This window comes from Trichomycterus rosablanca, chromosome 12 (assembly GCF_030014385.1).
Source record: "Trichomycterus rosablanca isolate fTriRos1 chromosome 12, fTriRos1.hap1, whole genome shotgun sequence".
NCBI classification, from domain to species: Eukaryota; Metazoa; Chordata; class Actinopteri; order Siluriformes; family Trichomycteridae; genus Trichomycterus; species Trichomycterus rosablanca.
The window spans coordinates 21,265,792-21,278,818 of record NC_085999.1 but is presented as its reverse complement, the minus strand read 5'-3'; positions in this window follow the sequence as shown (position 1 = coordinate 21,278,818).

Sequence of the window (13,027 nt, the reverse complement as noted above, 5' to 3'; positions counted from 1 at the left end):
AACCAGCCTTTGAATTCAGGCTTTGATTCCCACTCCTTTCTGTATTTTTGAGCGTACAGTTAAGACTGAGACATGATGAGCTAGCTAGCTAGATGTTTAGCTTATTTCACAGAGAGGCACACACACAGTGGACGAGGTAAGTGACTGAGACTGTGTGAGTCAAATGCAGTGAAATTTTAGTGTCATACTGAAGAAACATTTACATCCTGCTCTGTAAGCCAGGGCGGGATCAGTGGCGGCTTTGGGCATGCGCGATTCATTTGCAGTCTGAACGCGAAGTGGGATGGTGTGGGTCTCCTCTCTGCTCTGACTGCAGCTACTGTAAGACTGACCGCCTGTGAGTGCTTTGGGATGGGGGAGGGGCTCACGGCAGCACCCACTGCTCGTTGAGGACAGTAACTGCAGAACGATATGTGCTCTCCAAAAGTCTCCAATAACAGCAGAAAAAGTCCCTAGATTTGCCGCTAGTCGCTTTTTTGAAAAAGAGTCGCTAGAGGGACCTGAATACTTGTTAAATATAGCGACTAAGTCACTAAGTTGGCAACACTGGTTTTAAAGGGGTGGCAGTGCACCCCCCCAATCTGATTGGCCGACAGATCCCGCTGAAATAGACCCAGGTGAGGAAGCTCCAAAATCACCAAAAATCAGGAAAGATTTATACATAGTAGCTTTTGTCATCCTCACTTAAGCGTATAATAACCCATTGTCAAGGGGGTCCTAGATTTTTTTTATCACAAGGGGGATCGTAGAGAAAAAAAACACAAGAAGCACTGCAATAAGTGTCCAGTATTTAATGCTAGCTAAGAATCCATTATTTGATGCATGGTTGATATCAAGTCAAGTCAAGTCAAATTTATTTGTATAGCGCTTTTTACAATGAACATTGTCTCAAAGCAACTTTACACAATCCCATACCTACAGACCAAAAACCCCTGTTGAGCAAGCCCAGGGCAACAGTGGCAAGGAAAAACTCCCTTAATAATACTTATATAATAATACTCCCTTAATAAATTATTTACAAAGATAAATTGAAAGTGGTTAGTCAAATAGGATTTAAACCAAGAGAGTGCGAGTCCATTAACCTACTGTATTTTCTGGCCTATCCAGTAAAATGTTATGATCGACAGTATTAAATGCTGCACTAAGATCCAACAAGAAAAGAGACGAACCCATTATCAGAGGACATTAATAATTAGCAAGCCTAATTAATGCAGTTTCAGTAATATGTTTGGGTCTAAATCCTGACTGAAATTTTTTATGAATACTGTTTTCATGTAAATAAGAACCGTATAGAAACCGCTTTTTCTATAATCTTGGAGACAAAAGGTTTGAAATTGGCCTATAATTACAGAACGTGTGGATCGAAATTGGGTTTTTTAATTAGGGGTCTAATAACAGCACATTTGAACATTTTAGGTACGTACCCAAGGCTAAGGGATGCATTTATTAAAGTAAGCAGTACAATGGCTGGGAGTAAATCTTGTAAATCTGGGAGTAAACGCGTTGGAACAGGGTTGAGTATACATGACAATGACTTTGATGATTTAGTCAACGCAGTTGGCTTCCTGTGCAGTATAGGATCCAGTTTAAAATTTGAACTATTACTTACAGAGCATTGCATGGTCAGGCTCCCTATATCAGAGTCACTCCACCCATGTGTATCGGGGGGCTCTCTTAGGTCTAGCAGGCTGAACTTGCTGTCTGTCCCACGCTCCCGCTTAAGGACTCGTGGGGATCATGCGTTTGATGTCAATGCTCCAAAATTATGGAATGCACTACCCAACTTTTTAGGATCCGCAGATTCAGTAGATTCTTTTAAAAAACAACTAAAGACTTATCTTTTCAAGCAGGCATTTGTATGATGTTGAATATTTTTGATGTTTTCATTGTTGTGTGTTTTATTATATAGATGTGTGTGTATATTTTATGTCATGTGATGTTTTTGTAAAGCACTTTGTGATTCTTATCTGTGAAAAGTGCTATATAAATAAATTTTACTTACTTACTTAGTTAATTTTGGAAGATTGGACTAAAGGGACTTATTATTTTATTAGATAATCACTATTATCATCCATGCTGCTCAAAGTGAATTGATACTTAACATTGGCAAGTGACACACTCTGACTTTGAAGTCGACTTTTTTTCTACCTTATAATGATGCACATGATGGCGCTTGTTTGTTTTTTGGCTGCTTGTTTTATTTCGCATCCTCTGTTTTATTTTATGCTTCTTTGTTCCTCTCTCTCTCTATCCACCCTCTTTTATGACCGGGAGTCTCTCCGGTGTGTAACCAAATTAATTTGCCCTTTCATCTGAAGAGACGCCGAAGGAAACGCGGCAAGCGAGGAGTTCGGGCAAAGATTAGGAGGTATTTTCGGCCTCCCGATGAGCGTAACAGCGCGCTCTTGGACGTCAATCCCGGAAGCGGTTGTTTCATCTCTCGGCGCTCTGTGGAATACAGATACTCCGAGCTTCTTCAGCTTGTTCCTGCCTGCCCGTCAGCTAAGCTGCCCTGCCATCTTCCGAGTACATGTCCGCAGCGGTGGAATTAATCATCAGAACCTGCGTCCTCTGGAGTATCAGCCCCCGGTACACAGTGTGAAATCCACCTCAGTTAAAATGGCTCTTATTAATGCCCGATCGATCTCAAATAAGACTTTTATTCCGAATGATTTTATAAAGTCACATGACCTGGATGTTTCATTTGTAACTGAAACTTGGCTTTCGACTTTTCTTTTTTATTTTTTTATTTTACCCCTTTTTTCTCCCACTTTTTTTTGAGCGCATCCAATTTCTACCCGTCAATCATCCTCTCACTAATGCTGGTCCCTGCTCCTGATTAAGGGGGACGAGGCTGCTCCACGCCCCCTCCGACATGTGCACAGCAATTGAACATCTTATCACCTACACTTGACAAGTGCAGTACGGTACAGCACTGTGCACGGAGGGCAACACTCTCTACCGCACTCCTTTTCCATCTCTGTGCAGGCGCCACCAACCAGCCAGCAAAGGTCGTAATCGCACTAGTCTGAGATAGAGTCCCCATCCGGCTTAGTCATGCCCCTTATCTGAACAACAGGCCAATCGTTGTTTATGTAGCCACTCAGCTGGCAAGGCAGAGCCGAGATTCAATATGATGTATTCTAGATCTCAGCTCCGGTGAACAGCGTGTGCTTTACTGCTGCGCCACCTGAGTGGCGACTTTTCATTTTTTAATACTCCTAGAGAGGTGGGAAGGGGTGGAGGTCTGGCATCTAGAGTCGCTTTAACTGCCAGCTGATACCTGTAGAAAAGTTTTCAAGCTTTGAGGTTCAGCTGGTTAAAGTGGTTTTACCATCTCCACTGCTTTGTGCTCTTCTGTACCAACCTCCTAAATGTAACAATAATTTTATACATCAATTCTCAGATTTTTTATCTCTGATAGTTTCCAGTACTGACTCTCTTTTGATTCTTGGTCACTTCAATAATCATCTCTGCTGCCCGTCAAAGCCTCTGGTCACTGAATTCCAAAACCTGTTAGACTCGTTTAATCTTTTTCAGTCAGTTAAAACCCCCACTCATCAACATGGTCATGTTCTTGACCTGGTGCTGTCCTCTGGTTGTCCAGTCTGTAATGTGGAAGTTCAGGATGTTTGTTTCTCAGATCATATACCTTTTATGAAATTTTCAGAGACTCATTAATTAGGTTTCAGCTTTCTGTGAAAGTGGCCAGAGCCAAATACTTTTCAGATTTGATCTCTGACCACTCTCACAACTCTAAGATTCTTTTTAATAAAATTAATACAATTCTAAGTCCTGCCGAGACCCCACACCTTGAGTCTCCTGATTTATGTGAGGAATTTCTCCATTTTTTTATTAACAAAATACAGTGCTCTGAGCTCACGGTCTGCTCTGCTTTTCTGATTTAGTTTGACTCTGTGACTTTGTCTTTTTTAACTGATATTGTAACTTATATGAAGTCTACCAATTCCGCTTTGGATGTTATTCCACCATGTTTACTTTTGGGACATTGTTGGCCCTTCTGTTTTGTCCATCATTAACAGTAGCCTTAATGATGGGTTTGTCCCTTTGTGTTTTAAACATTTTGAGGTTCACCCACTCATTAAAAAATCTAATCTAGATCACAACTCCTTCTCTAGTTGTAGACCTATTTCAAAACTGCCGTTCTTATCAAAAGTTTTAGAGAAGGTTGTCTATCTCCAGCTGTTACCACAATTAGCTGAGAACAATATTTTGGTTTCAGGGCTCATCACAGTACAGAGTCAGCTCTACTTAAACTGATTAATAATTATTACTTTCTCTTGATTCTAGTCATTGTGTCATTCTACAGGTCCTTCTCAAAAAATTAGCATATTGTGATAAAGTTCATTATTTTCCATAATGTAATGATAAAAATTAAACTTTCATATATTTTAGATTCATTGCACACCAACTGAAATATTTCAGGTCTTTTATTGTTTTAATACTGATGATTTTGGCATACAGCTCATGAAAACCCAAAATTCCTATCTCAAAAAATTAGCATATTTCATCCGACCAATAAAAGAAAAGTGTTTTTAATACAAAAAAAGTCAACCTTCAAATAATTATGTTCAGTTATGCACTCAATACTTGGTCGGGAATCCTTTTGCAGAAATGACTGCTTCAATGCGGCGTGGCATGGAGGCAATCAGCCTGTGGCACTGCTGAGGTGTTATGGAGGCCCAGGATGCTTCGATAGTGGCCTTAAGCTCATCCAGAGTGTTGGGTCTTGTGTCTCTCAACTTTCTCTTCACAATATCCCACAGATTCTCTATGGGGTTCAGGTCAGGAGAGTTGGCAGGCCAATTGAGCACAGTAATACCATGGTCAGTAAACCATTCACCAGTGGTTTTGGCACTGTGAGCAGGTGCCAGGTCGTGCTGAAAAATGAAATCTTCATCTCCATAAAGCTTTTCAGCAGATGGAAGCATGAAGTGCTCCAAAATCTCCTGATAGCTAGCTGCATTGACCCTGCCCTTGATAAAACACAGTGGACCAACACCAGCAGCTGACATGGCACCCCAGACCATCACTGACTGTGGGTACTTGACACTGGACTTCAGGCATTTTGGCATTTCCTTCTCCCCAGTCTTCCTCCAGACTCTGGCACCTTGATTTCCGAATGACATGCAAAATTTGCTTTCATCCGAAAACAGTACTTTGGACCACTGAGCAACAGTCCAGTGCTGCTGTTTCTGGTTCAAAAGTGGCATGACCTGGGGAATGCGGCACCTGTAGCCCATTTCCTGCACACGCCTGTGCACGGTGGCTCTGGATGTTTCTACTCCAGACTCAGTCCACTGCTTCCGCAGGTCCCCCAAGGTCTGGAATCGGCCCTTCTCCACAATCTTCCTCAGGGTCCGGTCACCTCTTCTCGTTGTGCAGCGTTTTCTGCCACACTTTTTCCTTCCCACAGACTTCCCACTGAGGTGCCTTGATACAGCACTCTGGGAACAGCCTATTCGTTCAGAAATTTCTTTCTGTGTCTTACCCTCTTGCTTGAGGGTGTCAATGATGGCCTTCTGGACAGCAGTCAGGTCGGCAGTCTTACCCATGATTGCAGTTTTGAGTAATGAACCAGGCTGGGAGTTTTTAAAAGCCTCAGGAATCTTTTGCAGGTGTTTAGAGTTAATTCGTTGATTCAGATGATTAGGTTAATAGCTCGTTTAGAGAACCTTTTCATGATATGCTAATTTTTTGAGATAGGAATTTTGGGTTTTCATGAGCTGTATGCCAAAATCATCAGTATTAAAACAATAAAAGACCTGAAATATTTCAGTTGGTGTGCAATGAATCTAAAATATATGAAAGTTTAATTTTTATCATTACATTATGGAAAATAATGAACTTTATCACAATATGCTAATTTTTTGAGAAGGACCTGTAGTTATGCTGAATTTAACTGCAGCATTTGACACTATTGATCATAATATTCTTTTAAAGCGGCTTTACTCCATTGCTGGAATTCAGGGGAAAGCTCTAGGTCGGTTTTCCTCCTACCTGAAAGATCGCTCATTCGCAGTTCAATTAGGTAAATGGACTTCCACTCCAGCTCCCATTAACTATGGTTTACCTCAAGGCTCTGTCCTGGGCCCTGTCCTATTTTCACTATATCTGACCCCCCTGGGTAAAATCTTTCAGAAATTTGGAATTTCTCATCTTTGTTATGCAGATGACACTCAGTTGTACTTTCCACTCAAACCTGGGGACAACCATTCCTTGAGTAGGCTCTCTGAATGTATGAAGGAGGTTAGACACTGGTTAACTAGTAACTTACAGCTCAATGAGAGCAGGTCTGAGGTAGTCATCTTTGGTTCATCTTCATCAAGTTCCCAAATTATTGGCGATGATTTAAAACTTATCTTCCCTACTTTGTCCTGCTGTGCTAAATATCTAGGGGTTACTTTTGATCCAGCTCTCAAATTTGACAGACAAATTAATTCTGTTGCAAAAAGTATCTTTTACCAATTAAGACGCATTGCCAAATTGAAATCTGTTTTATCATTTAAAGATTTTGAATGTTTGAATTTTGAGTCATTCATGCCTTTATTACGTCACGCCTTGATTATTGTAATTCACTTTACATGAGTGTTTGTCAGTCTTCTTTGACCCGGTTGCAGCTTATCCAATATGCCGCCACTAGATTGCTTACTGGTACGAAAAAACGTGAACACATTACACCTGTCATGGCCTCCCTACATTGGCTCCCCATCAAATATAGGGTCCCATTTAAAATTTTACTCTTTGTATTTAAGGCTCTCCACGGTATGGCCCCACTGTTCATTAGTGACATGATATGTTCCTATAAGGCACAAAGGACACTCCGATTTTCAAACAAATCTTTCCTAAATGTACCTCAGTCTCGCTTAAAACACAAGGGTGACCAGGCTTTCTCAGTCGCTGCTCCCAGACTGTGAAATTCATTACATCCTGGTATTAAATCCCAGATTTTATTTGATGCTTTTAAAACCTACCTTTTCTCTCTGGTATATGAAGATGGTTAACCAGGTGTTTCTTTTACTCATGCTGTTTTATTTTTTGTATATTCTATATTTATTAATCTAACAATGTATATTTATATATATGTATTTTCTTTTAATGTTGTTTTCTGCTGTACAGCACTTTGGTTAGCTTCGGCTTTCAAATGTGCTTTATAAATAAATTGAATTGAATTGAATTAAAGAATTTTAAAAAATCATCGCTGGTACAGTCAATTGGTATATTGGATTCAGTTTCATTGACATTTTTAGTTAGTTTGGACACTGTCTCCAAAAGGAATGTAGGATTGTTCTTATTATTCTCTATTAAGGAAGAAAAATATGAAGCTTTAGTTTTTATAAGTGCATGTTTATACTTGGTTAGAGCATCTTTCCATGCGATCCTATACACTTCCAGTGTAGTGTGCCGCCACTTGCGTTCTAATTTTTGTGCTGCTTGTTTTAGCGCACGTGTGTTCTTTGTACCATGGAGCAAGCTTTTTCTCCCTAATCACTTTAGTTTTAACTGGGGCTAAACTATCTAAGGTTGTGCGGAATACAGACTCTAAGTGTTGAGTTGCCTGATCTAGCTCTTTAGGCTCAGATGGTGATATAGTTGGTAATTCTGGTAGGCAGTTTATAAACGATGCTGCAGTTGCAGACATAATAGTAAGCTTAGATTTAAAACGATATAGTCGCTGTACATTATTAGATAGGAACACTTCATATATTAGGAGGGAGTGATCAGAAATCAAGTCATTCTGTGGTAAAACTACCAGGTTGTTTATGTTCATACCATAAGTTAGTATTAAGTCTAAGGTATGTTTACAGTGGGGAGTGGGTCCTGTTACATTTTGGGTAACACCTATAGGTTCTAAAATAAAATCAAATGCAATTTTAAACGGATCAGACTTATCTTCGTAATGAATATTAGTCTCAAACAATTAAAGCCTTTTCAGTTGATAAGACTAATTTGGAATGAAAATCGGCAAATTCGAGTAAGGACCAGGGGGTCGATAATTAGTAACTAGTTTAAACATACCAGTTTTATCAAATGAAGATTTATTGCTATGTCAGCAATAAAAACTTCAAATGAGTTAGTTATGAGTTGATTTTACAGTAAGACCTATGTCTTTGTCATAAATTGTGGCTACTCCTCCTCCATGACCATTAAGACATGGCTTATGTTCATAACTGTTTCCCGAAGGAGCTGCTTCATTTAAACCTAGATACTCATCGGGTCTAGCCCAGGTCTCGGTTAAACAAAGTATAATCTCATTTACAATTACAGTTTTACACGCAAGTGATCTAATGTTTAGTAGTCCTAACTTTAGTTTAACTTTACTATTGTTTTTATGAGGCTCGTGTAGATTAATTTTATTTAAGTTATTATGACATACTTTTTGATATTGTTTTCGCTTACAACTGACACGGTAAACAGACACAGTCCTAATGGTTTGAGGATTCCAGATGACGTCCAATGGCAACTCGACAGTTGGTTTCGCCTGTTTGTCTGCTGCCTGGCCTTGGCTCTGTATAATCAGTTACCACTATCTGTCGCTGCACTAACACGTGATAGCCTGTCACCTATACTGCAAGAAATGCGAGCAGCACCCTCTCGCGAGGGGTGGACACCATCCTGCTTCAAAAGACCAGGCCTTCCCTCAAAAGTGGACCAGTTATCTACAAAAGCAATGTTGTTTTCTGACATCCAGCAATTCAGTGACAATAACCTGCTGTAGGTTTTGCCACTGGGTCGAACTGGCAAGGGGCCAGAGCATACTACTGCCTCGGACATCGACCTAGCTAACTAACACATTTCCTTAACTTTACTGCCGAAAACAAACATCATTAGAGCCAACGTGGATAGCAATCTTAGAGAATCTACGATTACCATTAGCCAGCTCTTTGAGATTTGCTCTGATGTCGGGCGCCCTGGCCCCCAGAATACAGGTGACTATGGTCGCTGGTGTCTCTATGGGGGTTGCAATACGCACGTGTTGAAGCTGAGAGTCATCTATAACCAGAGCACTTACATAAACAGGCTTGGGTCGCTAAGTGGGGAAAACCTGTTGGACACGTGTGACTGAAAAGTTTGGTGCTTTGCCCTATGACTATGTCACCGAGACATCACCCAGCCCTGCTGTGAGGGATCTAATGCTGGAGTCTGGAGCTCTATATCTGAACTAGTGGCATTCAGGACTGCTACAGCTGTATCCAAGCACTCACTAATATTAGTCTGTTCTAAAGCCCGAATGCACCCTTCTAACCCTGAAATCTTCTCTGTCAAACTAACTACTAATGCACACTTATCACATGTAAAATTATCACTAACGATGGGGAGAGAATAACTGAACATGGCACACTCAATACAAGGATACAGAGCACCTGCAGGAGCCATAATAACAGGGGAAATATACTTAGCTTTAAATGAAACATTGAAATGCTGTTTAAGTTGGATACACCGGTGCTTCTGCTGGTGGTCACAGAAAACAGCTTTAATTCCAGACAAAAAAGGTGTTATTGCGCTGGAGTACAAAAATAAACAAAGAACACGCTTTGTTTGGATGCCAATAGCTCGAATTTCCCGGTAACAGACTTCAAAAACAAGCAGGGATTTACGTCAGAGAACACGAGCGCTGATTTAAGACGAACAAAATAAAATACTATAAATCTAGACACTCTATCTCAGGGGTGTCAAACTCATTTTCACCGAGGGCCACATCAGCATTATGGTGGCCCTCAAAGGGCCGATTGTAACGTATCCTGCTGTGATTGCAGTCTGTTGTTTTTCTTAGAGGCTTAATTCTGCATTTATATTGTCCTCCTTTACCACAGACACAGCCTCATAACACAGACGCACCGGTTTCCCTTCCTGAAGCACAGACTTTGTAATTTTGGGATTATGTGTAAATATTTCTTAACATCATCTACTGGCGGGATGTGTCACTTTGCAGGTCACAAAATCAGCTTGCATTTTGAGAGATGCAGTTAATGTAGGATTTTACAGTGTATTTTAAGACAATTGTTCTGCCCTCACTAATAGTTTATCCCCCTTTCTCAGCTAGACAGACAGACAGACAGCTCCCTTCAGAATACAGTCGGTTTGACACCCCTGCTCTATCTGATATGATATGAACTCTTTTATACGTTCAGTTTTTTCTGGTATGTATTAATTTCAAGGCAACAATAAATTTGAATATGCATCAGTTGTGTTCGTACAGTGGCTTTCTCATTTTACATAGAAACTATTCACAAATGTTACAGTAGATATCATTTCTGCATGGAATGTCATGGTGAAGGTAGATATCAACCTGGATCTGTAATTTTCAACTGATTATCTTGTTTGGAATTTAGGCAATACTTTTTTGTCTAGTTAACTTCATTTCATTTGTTAATATACAGTACATCAATTCCTGCATGACAGGTTTACAGAACATTCCAAAAAAAGTTGGGATGGCAAAGCCTTTACCACTTTGTAATCTTGCCATTCCTTCTCACAGCACTTAAATTAACACATGAAACACTTCATCGCTTGGTTTGCTTGGTGCCAAAATCTTTTATCCCATTCTTCCTACAAACATGTCTTAAGGTGTGCAACAGTAATAGTCGTTGCATTTTTAGTTTTAAAATTCTCCACACATTTTCTATTGGGTACAGGTCAGGACTGCAGGCAGGCCAGTCCAGTATCCGTACCTTATTCTTCCACAGCCAAGCCTTTGTAATATGTGCAGCATGTGGTATTGCATTGTTTTGTTGAAAAAAATCATCTTTACTCCTTAAAGACTTAGGCTTTTGTGGATACTGCTTTAAGTAAAAATAAGAAACACTGTTTTTTATTTGCATTTTTCATACCACCCAACCTTCTCTCATATGGGATTGTATATCAGTATATACAACCCCAACTCAGAAAAGCTGGGGCAGTATGGAAAATGCTAATAAAATAAAAATGCAGTGTTCCTTACATTTACTTTGAGTTTTTTTTTATTGCAGACAGTTTGAACCCAAGATATTTCATGTTTTGTCTGCTCAACTTCATTTCATTTGTTATTATACCTCCATTCCTGCATTTCAGGTCTGCAACACATTCCAAAAAAAGTTGGGACGGGGCAATTTAGGGCTAGTAATAAGGTGAAAAAAACTAGATAATTATGTGATTCCAAACAGGTGATGTCAACAGGTGATTGTAATCGTGGTTTGGTACAAAAGCAGCATCCAGGAAAGGCTGAGTCTTTGATTAGCAAAGATGGCCAGAGGATCTCCAGTTTCTCAACAAACGCATGAGAAAATTATTGAAATGGGATTACTTTGGCAAACCTTTGTCAAGCACTGCAATACAGAGTCACATGCACAAATGCCACTTAAAACTGTGCAAAAAAGAAGCCTTATGTTAACCATGTCCAGAAGCGACAGCGAATTCTCTGGGCTCTGAGGCATCTAGGATGGACTATCACACAGTGGAAATGTGTATTGTGGTCAGATAAATCAGCATTCCATGTCTTTTTGGAAAAAAATGGACGACGTGTGCTCCGGACCACAGACGAAAAGGACCATCCAGACTGTTATCAGCAACAAGTCCAAAAGCCAGGGTCTGTCATGGTATGGGGTCGTGTCAGTGCCCTTGGCAAAGGTCATTTACACTTCTGTGATGGCAGCATTAATGCAGAAAAGTACACTGAGATCTTAGAGCAACATATGCTGCCCTCAAGACGTCATCTTTTCCAGGGACGTCCATTTTTTAACAAGACAATGCAAAACCACATGCTGCACACATTACAAAGGAATGGCTGCGGAGGAAGAGGGTACAGGTACTGGACTGGCCTGCCTGCTGTCCTTACCTGTCCCTAATAGATAATGCGTGTATAATTTTGAAACAAAAAATGGGACAACGACGACCCGTACTGTTGCACATCTTAAGACGTGTTTGCAGGAAGAATGGGACAAAATAAAACCTGAAACACTAAATCACTTGGAATCCTCTGTGTCAAAACGTCTTTTAAGTGTGGTGAAAAGGAATGGCAACATTACAAAGTGGTAAATGCTTTACTGTCCCAGCTTTTTTTTGGAATGTGTTGCAGGCCTAAAATGCAGAAATTTATGTTTATTAATAAATGAAATAAAGTTGACCAGACAAAACATGAAATAGCTCAGGTTCATACTGTCTGCAATGAAATAAAAGTCAATGTAAGAAACTGTGTTTTTTTTTTTATTTCTTTGCATTTTCCATGCTGTCCCAACTTTCTGATTTTGGGTTGTAGTATGATATATTATACTGTATAATTCTGTAATTTTTAATGAATTCAGAGAAACACTACCCAAGTTTTGGTGGTTTGTTTGAAGCATTTGACCAAATGAATGAGCTCAGAAAAACATGTTAACATACTTGACTATAATGGCCATGTAAATGAGAAGACAAGAGATAAATGTGTGCGTGCTGGTTAAGACACAAAGCCAACCAACATAAGTTTAACAGAGGTACTAAGGTGCAGACTTCGGTCATAGTAAACAATACAGACATTTAGTGCTGCTGTACAATCAGCAGTGACCCTCGTGTGCACGCCCATCTGATGTCAAAACATCTTTTTGTAAAGAGTTTAACCAGGGGTGTCAAACAAACGGCCCGCGGGCCAGGTACGGCCCGCCACGTCATTTTATGTGGCCTGCGAGAGCTTAAACGACTATATGATTGTTGTGATGGTTCGAGTCGTTACAGAGACGCACTTATAATTTAATGGGACACCTGCACATCGTAGTCATGGCAACTAACTTTGACCTTCGCTGAGAAGCCATTTGACTTTTACGGCAAAAGAACACAGGTAGTAATGTAAACAATAATAATAAATATAAATAATTATCTTGCAGTATAATACCAAAGCATCGTCTGTAAGTAGTGGCGTATATATTCTCAGTTGTTTGTAAATGTTTAGTAAGTATATCACAGCGTTTTACAGTGTATCACAAAAGTGAGTACACCCCTCACATTTCTGCAAATATTTTATTATATATTTTCATGGGACAACACTATAGAA